This window comes from Lipotes vexillifer, unplaced genomic scaffold (assembly GCF_000442215.2).
Source record: "Lipotes vexillifer unplaced genomic scaffold, Lipotes_vexillifer_v1.1 scaffold527, whole genome shotgun sequence".
NCBI classification, from domain to species: Eukaryota; Metazoa; Chordata; class Mammalia; order Artiodactyla; family Lipotidae; genus Lipotes; species Lipotes vexillifer.
In genome coordinates this window covers 805,329-823,895 of record NW_006793902.1, presented here as the reverse complement: position 1 = coordinate 823,895, position 18,567 = coordinate 805,329, and the positions used below count along the sequence as shown (strand labels likewise).

General features: G+C 39.6%; 1 pseudogene; it reads right to left on the bottom strand.

Annotated features, from left to right (window-relative positions):
* Nucleotides 1-397: 397 nt before the first annotated feature.
* LOC103089305 (suppressor of SWI4 1 homolog pseudogene) overlaps nucleotides 398-18,567 on the bottom strand; it is a 77,573-nt pseudogene continuing 59,403 nt past the window's right edge.

Sequence of the window (18,567 nt, the reverse complement as noted above, 5' to 3'; positions counted from 1 at the left end):
TTTTACCTCCCATTGGAAAGTACATCATGACCAAACTGAGATAAAAAGACACCAATTAAAAAAAAACAACTCACAAAAGTGTAAAAATGCTCTTAGTAGTGGTCTTTGGAAGCCTCCAGTCACCATGTAGGCCCCTGCCTCGGTCTGCCCTCAACTCCTTCACGGTTACTTATAGCCTGAGGGACTGGCAGGCTGTCTGTGCACCTTCGGGACCGGTGTCAGGCTCCTTGCCCATCACCTGATGGGAATACTGGGTTTCACCTTCCCCCTCCTGCTGGCTGGCTCCCTCTGTTTCCAGGGGTTCCCCCAGGGTCCTCAGCATCAGAGTCTCCACTAACCTCTGCCCGCACCCTCTTCATGCCCCCAGGATCTTCTTCTAACGGGTCTCTCACTGCTCCTACTTGTTCTGGAAGTTCTGGGCCTGCCTGTCCTCCCTCTGGGCCTTGAGCTGCAGCATCTCCTTCTTGGCTACGAGGGTGGCCTGCAGTTCCCCCAAAGTCTTGTGCAGGAAACTGTAGGACAGCATGTTTCCCTCCCCAACACCCTCCTGGGTCCTGATGAGCTGCAGGTTATGCGAGGCCCAGTACTGGTAGCACCAGGCAACCGCCTGGGGCAGCTCGGTAACACTGTGCTCGCAATCCAGCTCTGCCTCAAAGGCGCAAGCCCATGGCCAGAACTCACCCACGTACTGCAGGGAGCTCATCTCCTGAGAAGCTTCATCATTCCGCAACATGCTCCCACAACAACTTTCATGCTGTAATAGCAGGATTCCAGCTCCTGGGAGTAGGGACCGTAGTTGATGAGAATTTGGCGCTTGACGGCGTTCACGTTCGCCTTGTGCACATAGATGGGAAAACAGGTTCTGGTACACGGTGGCCATGAGCTTCACGTGCACATCTTGGGGGCCAAGGCTGCTCAGCACCAGAAGGGAAGGATGGGCAAACTGCCACTCAAGCACACGGGTACTGCGAGGAAACCACAGCATGCACCAGCGTGTACGTGTTCGTCTGGAAGATCAAGGTGGGGCCTCCAGGAAGGTGCATCAGCTTAATGTAAATACTGGTCTCCATTTTGCTCAAGAACAGTAAATATGTGACTCGGCAGGACCCAGCCAGTACCACAGAATCCTGCAAAGAGTTTGTCTTTCGTCCCTGCAGGCAGGCGGTGGCTGTGAGCAGCTCCACGAGCCCGTGCAGACAGCCGGAGCAGCTGTAGGTTGCCGCCTCTCCGCAGCTCTGCTAAACACGAAGGGGTGCGGCTGCGCAGCGTGGGCCTCGCGATGCCTGCGCTGCGTGCCCCCAGGCGCATGCGCATGCTCTTAGGGTCTAGCGGCCGCCTTGAGCGCAGCCTCCCGCAGTCTCTTCCAGGAAGTTGCCTGTATCTGCCGCTTCCAGCACGCTCTGCTCACCTCCTGCACCACTGTGAAGAGTAACCGGTAATACACTGTGCTGTATACACATAGGGCTTTCAAAATACGAGAAAACTGAGGTTTCTGGTTCCCGACAGAGGTACAAGATGGGCTATGTTGGGGAGAACAGATAAGAGTAAAATATAGTTCTTGTTAAATTAGGCATTGCTGTGGGGAGGCTTGAAATCCGTTCACCTTGACAAACGCTCAGAGCATATGCTTTTGTCTCTGATCACCTTTGCGTGTTATTCAGGATCCACCCATCCCCATTCTGCTCTACACAGCTGGGGGCAGGGGGTGGGTTCCATCACCCCTCCAGGTGTTTTTTGTTTTTTGGGTTTTTTTAGGTGTTCTTTTGATCAGTGTTTAAAATGGCTTTGTTACTGAACTAAACTCGGTTCTGCTCACCTGCCCAGAGTAAAGCTAATGTACTGACACCAGGTTGTGAGGAAAGAAAGTTTCAGTGTTTATTGCAGGGCATCAAGCAAAGAGTCCGGCAGCTAGTGCTTAAAAGGCCCAAATTCCCTGATGGCCTTCAGGCAAAGTTTCTTACAGACGGGGTGAGAGAGGGGTTGGGGGTTGTGGGGTGTGTGATCAGCTCCTGGACATTCTTCTGATTGGTTGGTGGTGAGGTAACTGGGAGTCAACATTGTCAACCTGCTGGTTCCAACCGGTCTGGGATCTACCTGCTTGTGGGCAGCGTAAAGGTAACTTCTTTCACCTGGTGGGGATTTCAGTATCAGCAAAACGGCTCAAAGCATGTGGCTCAGAATATTATCTATAGTCTTTGAGAAGGAACTAAAGGTCCTTGATTTTGTTTTATGACTAAACTATTATTATTTTGCCTTACTTGACTGTTTTCCTTTGTTTCTGCATTTTATCACTGCTCTTATTAAATTAATTCTTTGGAACTTCGGGAAGGCCTAGGAGGCTAAAGTTTTTCTACAAAGAAGAGGCAGGTAGAGGCCATGGGGGTGGGGAGTCTGTCCGGGGAAGGCCCTGCAGGGTCCTGCTTTGTTACAACTTTAGACTGGCTCTTTGTTCAAATCACAGACACCTGGTACTGGTGAACCATTTCCACCTCCTTGTTCTGACATCACTAAGTGTTTCTGTGGCTCAACATACAAGTGGCTATGTCTCTCCTCACCCCCACTTTCTCCTTTTGCCCCCTCCCTCCTTTCTGTCCCCGCCTTGTTGGCTCAAGCTGATATGAGAGCTATAGCCTTTATATTCCTCAAAAGAGTTCACTGTGTTACTCCCCTACAATTATAGAAAACACCGGGCTCTGCACGGGATCCCATGGAAGCCCTTCTCATTAGAACTGAGGTTGGCCACAGGCACCCTCGTCCCTCTGCTTTGGGGTGGGAGAGAGTCACAGCACACATATAACTCTCTCCAAAGATGGAACCCTCACATATCCTCTCTCAGGCCTTTCTTTCAATGTTTTTATGTCCTTGGGGGGCTTTCTGGAATCATGCACTTGTTTTCAAATATTTCCTTTGCAAACTTCATATTGCTCTGGCCTATCACTTGGAATTTTATGTTTGGTTTGATCTTGCTATTATATTCACATCACTGAAAAGTAATGGGTCCAGGATTTAAACCTAGGTCAACCTGACTCGAAAGCGCCTACTCCATAAGATGTCCCCAGACACAAGTCCACTGTCTCTCACCCCTCCCCATCTCTATCAATATCATCTTGCCTCTTTGACTTCTTTAAATGCCCTAAGAAAGTGGCGTTCTTGCCACACTCTCTTGGAAAACTTTAGTTTGATTTCTGAAGGAGAATGTATTCCAGCTCTTATATACTAACTTTAAAGAACCCACTAACATAATATCTCTTCTCTTTCCTTTCATATTCTTTATCCTGGAAGTTTCTTTGTGGGAACGCCTATATGACAACTGATCTTCCCACCCAGCATCTTAGAATATGACAAGAGTTATTTTCCTTCTCAGATAGACCTTGTATAATCAGCAACTGTGTTAATATCAGAAATGTTCACCTGAGCATTCTGTATAACCCATTTTTTCAATAAATAGATTTGGCTGCAGAGTAGCATAATTTGTTCAGTTTTCCCTTTGAAATATATTTAATCACAAACTAGAGGTTCACATGGGCCTATATTTACAGACTGTTTGATAACTCCAATAATTTCAAATTTATTTGGTTATATTTTCAAAAAGCAAAAGAATGGCAGTGTAATGTACGCAAGAAATTTTAACTGGAGTCAGAAGAGTAACAATACCTGCCCAGACACCCACATAAGATTATTGGTAAATGTATATAATAGAACTTTGTAAAACGTAAAGGGATTTTAATACTATTACCCACCCCCACTCTTCACTTCATAATGCACAGAAAAGTATTGGTTACATTCATCAAGAAAATGCACATAATCCAAAGATATATAGTTGAAACACTTTATTATTAAAAGTTCTATATTTATCAACATTGGAATTTTCCCTTATGAAGTCGGCAAGAGTACTTTGGAGGAGAATATTGCTTTAATTCTGACTCACTAAATTATTTGTAAACTACTGAATACTTTGAACACATTCTTGAATACATTTGTAATATATCAGGACCATGATGCAAAGGCAGAATATGCAGACAGCATCTTTGTATTTTACCTTTATGTTTGCCAGTTATTTATCTTGCACTTCCCCATGCTTCACTTGATGCATTCTATCCAAATAATACACAGTGAGATCAAACCACAGGAACTCCAAATGCTCAGTCTATGATTGCCAGCCAGTAAATAGGTTCTCTTTCAACTTCGTTTAAATAACAGCTCCTGGAACTTAATATAATGAAAGGAGCCTGAAATAAAAAGATTGCTCTGCTTTACATGAAACACTCCTCCACACACATTTCAGTAAAGCCAGCATCTCTGAATCATCCCTTTGATAATTATTGAATAAAACAATTTCCAATTACACAAGAGAAATTATATAACACAAGTGCAAGTTGAGTCAATAATAGATTTAATTAAAAGGGGCACAGGTGGAAATAGCCTTGGGGGAGGGGCAGAGTGGTCATTTCTTAAAATGAAATTAAAGGGAAAAAGGTAAGCACAGTAATAAAAAGAAAACCTAAGTAACCTATAAATAAATACCTAAGTCAATTTAAAGGTTAAATATTTTTTCCTGAAATCTCATTACCTTAGCCAAATTTTCCAAAGAACAATTCTGTATCCTTTGAATGCATGCACACCATAGTCCTTGTTAGAATTTATACTGATAAAATGATAGGGGAACACTTAGCACTAACCTTAAGCTATACAAGTTAGGTACTCGATGTGAACTATGTAAGCTCCATACTTATGTAAATTTCTACCATAACATCATGGCAGAAGTTTGTCTTATGATCTGTAGCACTTTTAGAAAGTACTTAAAACTTCCTTTTGGTTGTGATCCATAGTACCTACGAATATGAACCTATTGCTATCCTCATATATACTGTATATGATAGATATACATACATACATTAATTTTGCTTTGGTTTTTTACTCTCATTTCCCCCATTTGACTGTAGACTTTGAGGACCAAGAGAGTGAGTTATCAAGTTATCAACTCGTATATACTGAGTGATATGTATGTGTGTATATATACATATATATATATATATATATAGAGAGAGAGAGAGAGAGAGAGAGAGAGAGAGAGAGAGGTGTCTTTTTTTAATTCAAAAAATGTTTTAGAATCTATCCATGTTGTGAATTATAAATCTAATTGATTGCTTCTTGCTACTATAAGGAATCCATAATATGTGTCCAATATATGCATCTATTACTTATAGGTATATTTATGTATACTATGTGCATATATATAATTTAGAGAGATCAGCATGTATAGAGAGATAGCAATATATATGCCACTTGAGATGGCTGTTCTCTTGCTCTCTGTACATTCCCTGCTCAACCAGTCCCTACTTCACTCACATGACTCCTCTTAATTATGGGGCTTAATTAGTAACCACCTACCTGCTTGGCCCAGCTGCTTGTTTCCCTGGTAACTGATGAGCCAACCTGAAATCAATTCCCCCTATAAATGATAGCCTCCTTCTCCCCCAAGTAGCAAAGATTGCTACTGTGTCCTGCCTGTCCTTTGCTGCCCACGGTGGGCTGTTGCTCCAGGACCTTGGGTTTAGATATGTAATATCCCATGTCCAATAAGCTGTTGATGTCTCTGTCGCTGTCTCTCGGCTCTTTCTTCTGTCTCGAGGCTGGGCAGCTACCAGGCTTGCAGGCCTGCAGGGTGTACCCCAGCACAGATAGTCAAGAGGACGAGGAACATAGAAAAACTAACAAAATAAAACAAAGGATACTTTGAAGTTTAAGGGAGTGCAAAGTTTTTTTTAAATAGAGGATTAATTAAAATATAATCTTCATCTTAGATAATTGGGTACTTATGGCTTGTCATAAAAAGTGTTGCATCTAAAACAACTTCAAGGAAAACAAAATTACCGTGCCCTAAAAACGGTTGGAGGGAACGAAAAGGGGCTTCTGTGTTGCCAATGACCTGATGTAGAGAGAATAAAATTGTTTCATAAATTATGAGGCTGGAGGTCATAGAGGTTTTCCTACATTTTTCTATTGTCAGGGAGTTGTAACTTTTGCACTTAGGTCTTTAAATAAAACTGGATTCTATTTTTGTAAGTACTATAAGATGGTGAGGCAGTTTTTCCAACATCACTTTAAAGGAGCCACTTTTATTACACCATATGTGTAATACACTTTATATAGATATTATATACCATATATGCTTATATGTACTATGTGTATAAAAAGAAAAAAGCAAATTCTAAAATTAAATACGATTGTTTAATATGTTTACTTGGTTAAATTAATTCAATGTTAGATATTTTCACTTGAATCTGAAGCAGGCTTGAACAACAGAGGTATTATGAAATATTTCTGAGATGATACCATATTAAAATATATTTTGTCTGCCATTGCTTCACCACACCTATTAGGAAGAAGAAACAGAAAATAATTAGAAGTCTATGGTAATAGTCTCAGGCTTGAGATGAAATAAGCCTTATAGAAGGAAGTGACTGTTGGTACTTCTGATTTACAGATAAGAAAACAAAGGCTCATTAGTGCTAAGTAACTTTCTCTGAGATTTCAATTAGTGAAAAGATTATCTAAGATTTATATGTAGCTCTGTTGTCTACTCTTAAACTCAGGCTTCATGCGTTAAGCCAGGAGTCTGCGGACTTTTTCTCAAAAGGGCCAGATGTAAATAAGCTTTGCAACCATATTGTGTCTGTTGCAACTACTGTCATTACAGGACAGAAGGAGCTATAGACAACATGTAAACAAATAAGCATGGCTGTATTCCAATAAAGTGCTGTTTATAGACAATTTTAATTTCATAAAATTTTTACATCATGAAATATTATTCTCCCCTCAGTTTTTTCAACTGTTTGAAGTCTAACAAATTGTTTGCTTACATGCTGTGTACAAACAGGTGGCAAGCTGGGTTTGGCCCATGGTCTTTAATTTTTCAACATCTGCACAAAACTGCGTTAAAGTTAGGCAGTCAGAAAAGGGCTGAAGTTTGTGTTCTGCTGTGAGATGCTGCAGTGAGATCATTTTGCCTTAAGGATGTAGGTGAAGTGATTTTTATGGCATCAAAAATAGCCAGCGACCAGACAAAAGTGCAAGCCAAAGTTTAAAAGTTAGTAATGGTAAGTATTTAGAAGTCATTCCCATGAGATTATAACTCAAGCTGAAATCGTATTAAAAATGTGACTTTGGATATAGCCAGAACTATGCAGTGGGAGGGGAGAAAGTAACAAGAGGATGTGACGTGTATGGAGGTATCGGTGAAAAGGGTAGAATGAAGATAAACAAATTCATGGGAAATAGGGAAGGAGATAGTTTCATGAAAGAGGAGCAGGGCTAATAACAAATCCAAGTGGACAAGGAAAAATTCATGGCTTCATTTAACATCTGAGTAGGTTGACAGTGATCTCTGATAGAAGAGCCACTATAGACAGGTTAGTGTAGGAGCAGGTTACAGATGCTTAAGTAGGTGGCAGAAGTAGGAGACCCAGCTTTCCATTAGAAATGAACTTTTTGAAAGGAGACTAACCTGTATTAGTTTTATGCTGAGGACTGAAGGGGCAAGTGGACAGAATAGTTTCCAGAATTCAGTGAGACCTGAGGCTAAGAAGGAGGGTCAGGGTCCCCAAGCTCCAAATGTGGAGGGCACAGCTACTGCTAGAGGTCTGGCCTTCCAGAAGAAGTCTTCTAATTGGAGAAGACCTAACAGTTCTTAGGCATTTAACAGAATGGCTATAGACAAGATCTTTGCCTGTAAAATGTTGGCTAATGTTGCATTTCAGATATCTGAAAATATTTTAACCAAGCGATTTACTTAATTTGATTAATACACATTGTATGCTGTTTTTGGAATTGAAATACATACTGGATTTGTTATTACCTAAAATACAAATTTCTCCTTCTACAGTCTTTAGTAACCAAAACTCTCTGCCACCTGTTTCACATATTTATAATCAACTTTAATACCTTAATTCAATTTAAAAATATTAACCCCCAATATTTTTGACATATTTGGATAGAAAAAAACTGTAATAAACCAATTTACATTTCTTTTTTTAATATATTATCTCTGTTTACCTACCTTGGATGAGATTAATTCATTGAGTCACTAAATGTCTCATGTATGGTATTTTCCTAGACACCGTGGAGGATACTAATTAGAAAACAACATTCCTAGCACATGATGCCTGCAATCAGTTTGTAGGGAATAAAGTCATCTATAAATAAATATATTGGAATTCAGAAGAGAAAAGGACTGGAGGAAAAGAGATAAAGTGACAGCTTCATGAAGGATATATCTGAGTTCAGAATTTAAGAATGGGATATGCCAAGTGACAGGTTATTTTCCAGTTACAGGGAGCAGAGAAGATGTCTCCCTCCAACAGCGATAATTGAAAATAAGCAGGCCCTGTGCAACCAACACCATCTTAAACGGAAATAAATCAGCAGTGATGCAGTCCTTGGGCTAGATTGCTCTCTGGGGAATTACCATTCTGTCTACCAGATTCTATAACAATGGGCAAAGTGACAATATCACACTTTTTTTTTTTTTTTTTTTGCCAGCCCCTCCACGGTATGTGGGATCCTCCCAGACCGGGGCACAAACCCGTGTCTGCTGCATCGGCAGGTGGACTCTCAACCACTGCGCCACCAGGGAAGCCCAATATCAAACTTTTAATAATGCTCAGTAAGCACTTTACCCTAATGTGTTGTGACCACAGAATTTGTAGCAAATCATAAAACACACTATGTGATCACCTCCTCAATAAATTCCTTCTAAACCTTTGAACTTGACACATTGTAATCCAGTTTGGAACAGTAACAGTATGTTTTATTCTCTTGGAATTTGAGAAAATAAAATGACATAAGTTTTTTACATTGAAAATCAAGATGCAAGTTCTTATAAACAGCTGCAAGCTTAATTGTCTCTAGTCAATTCTTAAATTACTAAAAGGAGAATTGATGTCTAAAAAAAAACAGAAGAAATAGAGGCTTGAGAAAGATATGCTTCACAAACCTGGTTAAATAATGCTTATTCACAGTAAGCTTATTGTCTTACCAATGTGGAAGCTAGGGTTTTAAAACTATTTATAGTTACAAATATCTGCTCAGTATTAACTTTAATTTGTTTAATACTTTCTTTTGTATTTATTTTTTTCTGACAACTTCATCAGTGTCTGTTTGGCAACAATGTGGACTTAGTATGATGTGGTGACGATCACAAGCAAATTCTGAATATATGGTCCCATTCCAGAGCTCTCAAAGCAATTGATTGTGGCCTCTGTAGGAGATGTATCATGGGTCAACCTATTTCTGTTGCCCAGACCTGCATCTTTGCCCCTGAAGAATTGTTCTCAAGAGGACTCACCAATAAATCTCATAGGTGTAAATATCAGTGTGTCAGAACCCATATCACACAGAACCCAAGCTAAGTTGGATGTCCATTTTCTCCAAGTTCATCCGTAGATTCAATGCAATTCTAGTAAAATCCAAATAGATTTCTCATGAAAATGACAAGTTGATTCTAAAAATGTGCATAAAAATGCATAGGATCTAGAATAGCCTTTTTTCTTTGGGAAGAAAAAGTTACAACTTACACTACTTGATTTCAAGTTTTACTCTATAAGCCACAGTTATCAGGATATGATGGTATTGGTGGAAGGATAAACACATGGTCAATTGAATGGAGCTGAGAGACTAGAAATAGAACCATACATAGAGTGAATTGATTTTTTGACCAGAGCAATTCAGAGGAAAAAGTCATTGTAGCAAAGAGAGTCTGGACCCATAGAGGCTAGATTCATGGAAACATGAAGTATAGATTCCCCAAACAGGTCACTGAGAATGATGACAAGTAGGGCTACTACAACTATACTTTGACTACTGAACCCAGGTATTCTACTTGTTTGGGAAACAGCATCATATAAGGCCATTGCATCCTGGTTGGATGGAGCATCATTCTTGTAGCATAACATCTCAAAGTGGGAACCTCATCTTTGCCTTCAAAAGACCATTCCATCACTCTATCAGTGTGAATCTGTACTTCTGTGGAGAATTGTAAGTGATAAGACCAGTGAATCCCATGACCACATGCTTTAATTTATGCAATAGCTTTTCTTTTTTTTGTTTTAGAAAAGGAAGCACCTACATTACTTTATTACTGTAAAATTTTCCTAATCCAAACTTGGAATTTCACTAGTCCACCTCACATTTTATGATTCTAAATTGTCTTAGAATCATAAAATTGTCTTAAGTTTGTGTCTACAGTATGGTCTTGTCCTTTCATTTAATTTGGAAAATGTATTAAAATTCTCTGCCCTCCCCCCCAAAGAAAAGTAGAGTCATGTACCCACTGCCTCACCATTACTGGTTCTTATGAAGGCCAACCTCCAATATGGTACCCATTGAGTTTTACTTCCATGTATTCATCCTCTTCTGTAGTCTTCTCTCACACTGAATGGAGTTAACCAATATAACCAATAGGATATTGTGGAAATGATACTATGTGACTTCCAGAGCTATTCCACTAACATGCTCCTTCCACCTTGCTCCCTAATAGATCATTTGCTCAGGCAGAAGCACTTATCAGCGTCCAAAGAAGTCCAGACAGCCTTATATAGGTTCCATGTCACAAGGAATTGAGACCCCTACAAAAACCAGTGCTTACTGACCAGGTACGTGAGTGAGACATCATGGAAATAGATCTCCACATGCAATTATTCCTTCAGATGACTAAAGCCTCAGATGACATGTTGAGTACAACCTTAGCTGCTATAACCATCTAGCTAAGCAACTCCCAGACTCCTGACCCCCAAAAAATGTGTAATAAATACATGTTTATTTTTTTAAGCCACTAAATGTGGGTGCATTTTTATGCCACCATAGATAACTAAAGTAGCTATAAAATGTATCCCTTAGTATAATGCAGTTTTACGTGTAATCCCATATGTGAACCAAACAGTAAACCCTTGGGAATGGTACTGGCTAAAACCCTGTAAGGAGGAAAGAAAAACTCAATCCCAGAATATGTGTTGATTCCATTCAAGGTGAATTACTGTCCTTTCTGAAGCAATTAAATGACCATCCCTTAAAAGATGGTGCTATATTGGGAACCCAGTGTAGGTTTTGGTCGATGGCAGTTGGACATATGGCAGCAGCAATAGCTACCTCAGCCTTGGAGCCCATGTTATTGAGCCTGTGTATAGCATCCATTCTTGCCATCATGGCTTCTCCTCCCATGTGCCCACTATCCCAGCACTGAGGTGACCAATGAAGAAATTAGTTAATGTCAACTGGCCAGGTCATTTTGCTTACTTGTGAATTTAGACCCTACTCTGTAGGCAGGTAAAAGGTACCCCTTTGGAAGAGATATCCTAGCATGCACCATACCACTGGGCATTTAGAAAAATTCACTGATGTGGTAAGCTCTTGAATCTTCATAGACTTTATCTTCTTTCCTAAAGATTGTACATGCCTTACCAAGACATCCAGCACACTTTCCACTTTTTGCTTATTCAGTCTGATCAACCTGATATATAGTGGACTAATGTGGTGTGCATGGAATTATCCAGGCAGACCGGATACCTCTGCACTGTATTTTAACTCACGTTATGGCCCAGTATATGGTCCATCTTGGTATACACTGCATGTACACTTGAAAAGAGCATGCATTTTACAATTATTAGGTTTAATGTTTTATAAATTAAATGTAATCAAGTTATGTAATTGCATGTTCAGTTCTTCTATGTCACTATATATCCCATCACTACTTCTGTATCTATATATCACTATTGATATTTTTGTCTCAGTTGTCTACCCATTACTGAAAATAGGGTGTTAACTATGCAACTATGAATGTGCATTTGTCTATTTTTCTGTCTAGTTTTGTTTTCTTAATGTGTCTTATAGTTCTGTTATTAGATTCATAGACATTTAGGATTTATATATCTTCTTGATGAATTAGTTATTTTATGATTCTGAGTGGTTCCTATTTATCTTTTTTATTTTAAGTCAACTTTGTCTGATATTAATATAACCATACCATATTTCTTATGCTTAGTGTTTTCCTAGTGTGTAGTTCCATCCTTTTACATTCAGCCTAGTTCTGTCTTTGTATGTAAAGTGCTTGCTCTTGATACCACAAAACAGTTGGGTCTTTTTTATCCAGTCTGACCATCTCTGCTTTTTAATTACAATGCTTAATTTGTACATTTATATTTAATATCATTAATTGTATAGTTTGGTTTAATTTAGTTATTTGCAATGTGTTCTTTAGTGATACTATCTGCTTTTGGCTTCTTTCTTGACAGCTTTGGAGTTGATCAAATACGTTTTATTATTCTATCTTCTTTATAGACTTTTTAGCTGTATTTCTTTAAATTATAATTTTATTAGTTTTCCTAGGGGTAATGATATGCATCTTAACCAAGTTTACCTAGGTTCAGTATTATAAAATTGCAAGTAAAATGTCAAAACAGTAGTGAAATTCCATTTATCTCCCATCCTTAGTGTTATTGTTTTCATATATTTTACATCTGCTTATGAAATCTGGCAATATAATGTTATATGTTTTGTTTTAATCATCTTTAGAAAAATTTAAAGAAAAAATGTATATTTATCTACATATTTACCATTTCCTCTGTTTTTCATTCCTTATGGAAGATCTAAGTTTCCATCTGCTGTAATTTCTCTTCAATCTCAAAAGTTCCTCATTTCCTGAAATTCAGGTGTGCTGCTGACAGTTTTTCTCAGCTGTCATTATCTGAAATACCTTTATTTCTGTCTTTTTAAGGGATATTGTCATTACTTTCAGAATTTTAGTTGACCATTCAGCACTGTTTTACATCCAGACCTTTAAATATGTTGATCCGTTTTCCTTTGCCTGCCTTGTTTCCAATGAGAAGTCATCAATCCTTCATAATCTTGTTCTATATCTAATGTTTCTTCTTCTCTGCCTGATTTTAAGATTTTCTCTTTATTTTCATTTTTCAGCATACTTAGGTATGGTGTACCATGTCATGATTTTTTTTTTTTATATTTAACCTTCTTGAGATTGGAAATCAACAAGTTTTGGTATATAAATTGATGTTTCTTATGAATTTAGGAAAGTTTTGGCAATTACGTTTCAAATATTCTCATTGACCATCCCCTCTCTCATCTCCTACTGGGACTTAAATTATATTAGGTTACATTGTTTGAGATTAACTACAAGTCACTGAGTTAATGTTTTGTTAGTTCATTTTTCCAACATTTTCCCCTGTATTCTTCAGACTGAATAATTTCTATTGAATGTCTCAAGTCTAATGTCCCTTTTATTTCCTGACTCTGGTTCTAATAAGTTTATCCTGTAATTTATTTTCAGATACTGTATTTTGCAATTCTAGAATTTCTATTTGGTTCTTTATATAGCTTCTGTTACTATTCTGAGATTTGCCATTTGTTTACTCTTTATCACCAATTATTTTTTCCTTTGTTTTAAAACGTATTAATAACAACTGCTTTTAAACTCTTTGTATGCTAATACCAACATTTGTGTTTATCACCTTTTTTAAAAAAATTGGAAGTGGATCATGTTTTCATAATTTTTGGCTATCCATGAATTTTTTTTTTTTGGCGGTACACGGGCCTCTCACTGCCGTGGCCTCTGCCGTTGCAGAGCACAGGCTCCGGACGCGCAGGCTCAGCGGCCATGGCTCACGGGCCCAGCCGCTCCGCGGCATGTGGGATCTTCCCAGACCGGGGCACAAACCCGTGTCCCCTGCATCGGCAGGTGGACGCTCAACCACTGCACCACCAGGGAAGCCCCATGAATTTTTAAAAAATGTAATCTTCGCATTGTGTCGTATATTGAAGGGAGCCTAACTTATGCCACCTTTTAAAAAGTATTTTGACTTTTAGCAGGCAGTTAAATTGCTGACAGGTCTTTTTGGTCCTTCCAGGCTTAGTTATATCCTTTGTTAGGGTAGATTTATTGCCATTCAGAACTTGGCCTTAGAGAAGTTCCTCACTGTAGTAGGCATCCTCACCACTGCGGTGTGACCTTTCTAGGACTTAACATTGTATACACAAGGTGCTCAGCACGGTCTTTCCATTATGGTTGGACTGGAAGGCCAGTGTCTCTCAGAACTACACAACCTACAGTCCCACCACTGCACAACTTCTGGTATCATTCAGCTTTCAGCCTCACAGCAGGGAATCTCTGCTGGGCCTCAGGGAAACTCACCTTGCACGTGTGCAGCCCAGCTCTTGGCCAAGGATCCACAATGAATGACCACACAGACTTCTGAAGTGTTCTCTCTGTACAGCTCTCTCTTTTACAGTGTATGCCCTGCAAATTCCAGCTATGTAAGCACTCCACAGCTCTCATTTTTTATCCTCAACTTGGAAAACAGGGTTGCTCAGCCTCCACCTACTATTCTATGGCAGGAAAATGTTAGTAGTTGATCCTCCACTTTTAAGGAATCTACAGATCCATAATTATTAATAAATGCTTATTATTTTTATTGTTTTTTTTTGCAGTACACGGGCCTCTCACTGTCGTGGCCTCTCCAGTTGCGGAGCACAGGCTCCGGACACGCAGGCCCAGCAGCCATGGCTCACTGACCCAGCCGCTCTGCAGCATGTGGGATCCTCCCAGACCGGGGCACGAACCCGTGTCCCCTGCATCGGCAGGTGGACTCTCAACCACTGCACCACCAGGGAAGCCCAAGCCTTATTTTAAATGCTACTAAACTTTTCCTCATCCCTACTACCAAGAATCCCTAGTAGTTACCCAGATATTCTCTTTGTACAGATCTCAATAACCTTTAGTTAGTAGCTGGCCTTGAGGATAAATATGTTCTTGCTTAATATCCCTTGTTTAGACCAAGTTCCTTAAGGACAGATATATTTGTGATGGTGAAAGGGAGTGAGCATGGGATTCAGTTTTAGGAGCTCATGAGATTTAGAATTAGAAATGGCTCTACTGTTTTCTGGTTCTAACTTACATGGTCTTAGAAATTTATCTAACCTCTCTGAATGTCAAATCTCAAGTTTATGGTATCTATGACCAACTAGTTATAGATCAAATTGTCATGAGGATAAAGTGAGATAATATACACAAGTGAAATTTTAACCAATAAAGGGCTCATAAAAGTATCAGTTAAAGCACTGTGAGCAGGTCAACATCATCTTTATATTCATAATCATCCTAATACCTCATAAGATAAAATTTTATGTTAATTTTTTTAATGGTAGTGATAAAAATCTCACCTTGGAATATTTAAGTGCACACAGAATTCATGGCCCTGAAGGGTAATGTTTACTACTGAAATAAATTCTATGTAACTTTTTACATTTAAAAAATTAAACCTAGGGCTTCCCTGGTGGCGCAGTGGTTGGGAGTCCGCCTGCCGATGCAGGGGACGCGGGTTCATGCCCCGGTCCGGGAGGATCCCGCGTGCTGCGGAGCGGCTGGGCCCGTGCGTCTGGAGCCTGTGCTCCGCAACTGGAGAGGCCACGGCAGTGAGAGGCCCGCGTACCGCAAAACAAAACAAAATAAAATAAAATAAATTAAATTAAACCTTGAAGAATATAGAACACCACAGTGTCAAATAACTGGGTTTCCTTGAATCAATGAAGAGTCAGATATATCAACTAACAAATGGCTATATTTCTTTTTTTTTTTTTTTTGCAGTACGCGGGCCTCTCACTGTTGTGGCCTCTCCCGTTGCGGAGCACAGGCTCCGGATGCGCAGGCTCAGCGGCCATGGCTCACGGGCCCAGCCGCTCCGCGGCATGTGCGATCCTCCCGGACCGGGGTGCGAACCCGTGTCCCCTGCATCGGCAGGCGGACTCGCAACCACTGCGCCACCAGGGAAGCCCAAATGGCTATATTTCTTTAGCACTGCTCATATACAAGAGCAATAAACAGTAGTAAATGACATTTTTTGGATCTTTGTCATGAAACAGTCTTTGTTAATATAACCCCTTTCTACACAACCTTTTATGCATAATAAAACTACCCAAAGGTATGCTTGTAACATCTGGTGGTGCACAGCAATATAGTTCCAGTGAAATGACAAACTGCACCAGCCAGGGTGAGGGAATGGATTAAAACTTGGTGTCATCAGCAAATTTAATTATTTCTTAATGTAATTCTTCAGTGCCTTTGTGGAGGGCTTTTTAGAGGATTTGTTTCACCTAGTGAATAAAACACTCTAAAAGTTCATGTATTTTACTTCAAATAGTAGCTCTTATATGGCTGTATTAAAATAATGAATTTTCATCATAGCAGGCTAACAATAGAACATAGCTCCACTGGAGAAGAAAATTGGACACAATTGAATGCTGTGTGGCAAAACATTTAATAAAGGTAAATAAGGATGTCTAACAGGTTTAATAAACACACTAAACTTGGTAGGATACAGTCAGAAAATAATTTTGTTTTCCTACCACCAGGGCCTTCAAATATCCTCTGTGAGATCTCCATGCCTCTCCCTGGATATCTTAAACAGATAGATTGCTTTTCTGATAACTTCTAGGTTTTAGAAGAGTGTCATTTTCAGGATAAAAATATCTAGTATAATCTAAATCAAAACCCACCTCTCACACAATTCAAGCGTTTTCTCCCTACCCCTGTTCAAGATTGACCAAATGTTTGGGAACCAGCAAGGGGAAAGAAGGATTTTGGCATGGTTCCTCTCCACTCCACACACTTTGTGAGGTAAGGGAGAGGAGAGAAAGGATGAGAAACAAATTAGCAAAGTCTTTTTACTTGGTTAATGCTGGCTATAGTCCTCTGGTGATTGCTGAGTCAGAGATCCAAATGTTGGGTCTTTTATCAGACGTACATTGAAGGATTTTGGGAGACTAGTCACAGGAGCCTTCACTCTGCACCATTCTGACATGGTGATGCACTATATGGCTGACGTCATTCAAACTTCTTGGTCTCTTCCCCCAAGTTACTCTCACCTCGGCACCCAGAGTCCTTTCCATACGACAGTCTCAGCTACTGAGCCTACAGGAGAATCTCTCTTTCACTCTCTCACTCTCGTCTTATCTCTATGAATGTTTTCCATTTGCCCCAATCACTTGGCTTGAGACAAGGTAAAACACAGCTCTTCACTTATTGGAAGGGGAGGGAAGTGCACAAAAAACTCTGCCTTTCACATATTCTCCTCAAGGAAGTCTCTGTGGAATACTCTTCTGTTTACTCATGTGTATGTAGAAGATGGATATTTTCTGTAAAGTGAATTTGGTCTCCTCTTCAATTAGCCCAACAGAGATGTCTGTAGCCACACTTGTTAAAATGTAGGAACAGTCTCCATAATTTACTCAAACTTGGGGGCAGTCGTCAAATCCCCAGGATGACTATAAAGGTCCCACCTCTCACTCTATTACACATATTGGTGCAAATTACTATTTTTGTTTCTAGTTTACTAGAATCTATCTATTTTTGTTTCTGGTTTACCAGATAGACCATGAAGTTAATGATGCTTAAGTTTCAGGTCTCTTTACTTGCATGTGCCCCTTCTAAAGCTCTATACCTAACTGTGAATTTGTAATTTTTTGTTCTTTTTTCTTGGAGATGTCCCCCAAATTATGTAAGATTGAAGTTCTCAAAGTCTTGTTTTGCCTTTTTCTAGAGGGATATATTTGCAAAGTGTTCAGAGCAAAGGCAAAAATGATTTCACTTGCTCAACTATTGACACCAGTCTTTGTCTTTCTGTTACCAACTCCTGCCTCCAAACTTCTACCCATATGTGCATGTTTAACTCTTCCTAGACTCTAGAGAATGATTTAATGTAATAATCAATTGTGAGAGTTGATTTAAACACACAGTAATTTACTCTGGTACAAATTTCCGTAGATGTACCAACAAGTTAAGATCTCAGCATCTTGAGAAGGTTAGTATGGCATCCCAAACAGGAAACTACTGCCATGAATCATTTAATGCAGAAATAAACTTAATTTGTAGGTTTTGAAGGGGAGGTTGGCAGAGAAGGTGTTTGACTGACATACCTAATATTATAGGCACTCAATAAAGTTGTTAACTAAATTAGGTGACACAGGAGAACCATTGGGAACTTGATCACAATATGACAGAATGAGGAGATATGGATATTAGCTAACTGGATTTTAAAAGTCTGTGTACTGTTTTGACACTGAAGAAATTTCAAGTGTGGTCAGACTGTTGCTGTCTGACCTCAGCCAGAGCTGCAGGCTGCTGCACTCCTCCACAGCCTCCAGCAACGTTTGGTAGGGACTGCTTGGGCACTGTGTTCAGATGGCACTTTTCTACCTCTGGATTCAGTCAAAAGCATTTCATGGTCAGTGATGCTGCCATAGGTACTGCAATGAAAAGTGATGATGTTTATGCTACATGTCTTCCATTCATGTATGAGGATAAGCAGATGTGCTGCCTAGTAACTATTCTCATAATTATATCCGTGTGTCAAGAGATACCCTACAGTCTATCTTGGCATTTTTGTGATTACATTTTGTACAATCTGAAAGACATACAAAATTCCTACATTTTGTATGTTCATTTTAAAACGTGTGACACTCAGCAGCACATCATAGCAAGGAATGATTGGAATACTGAATAGA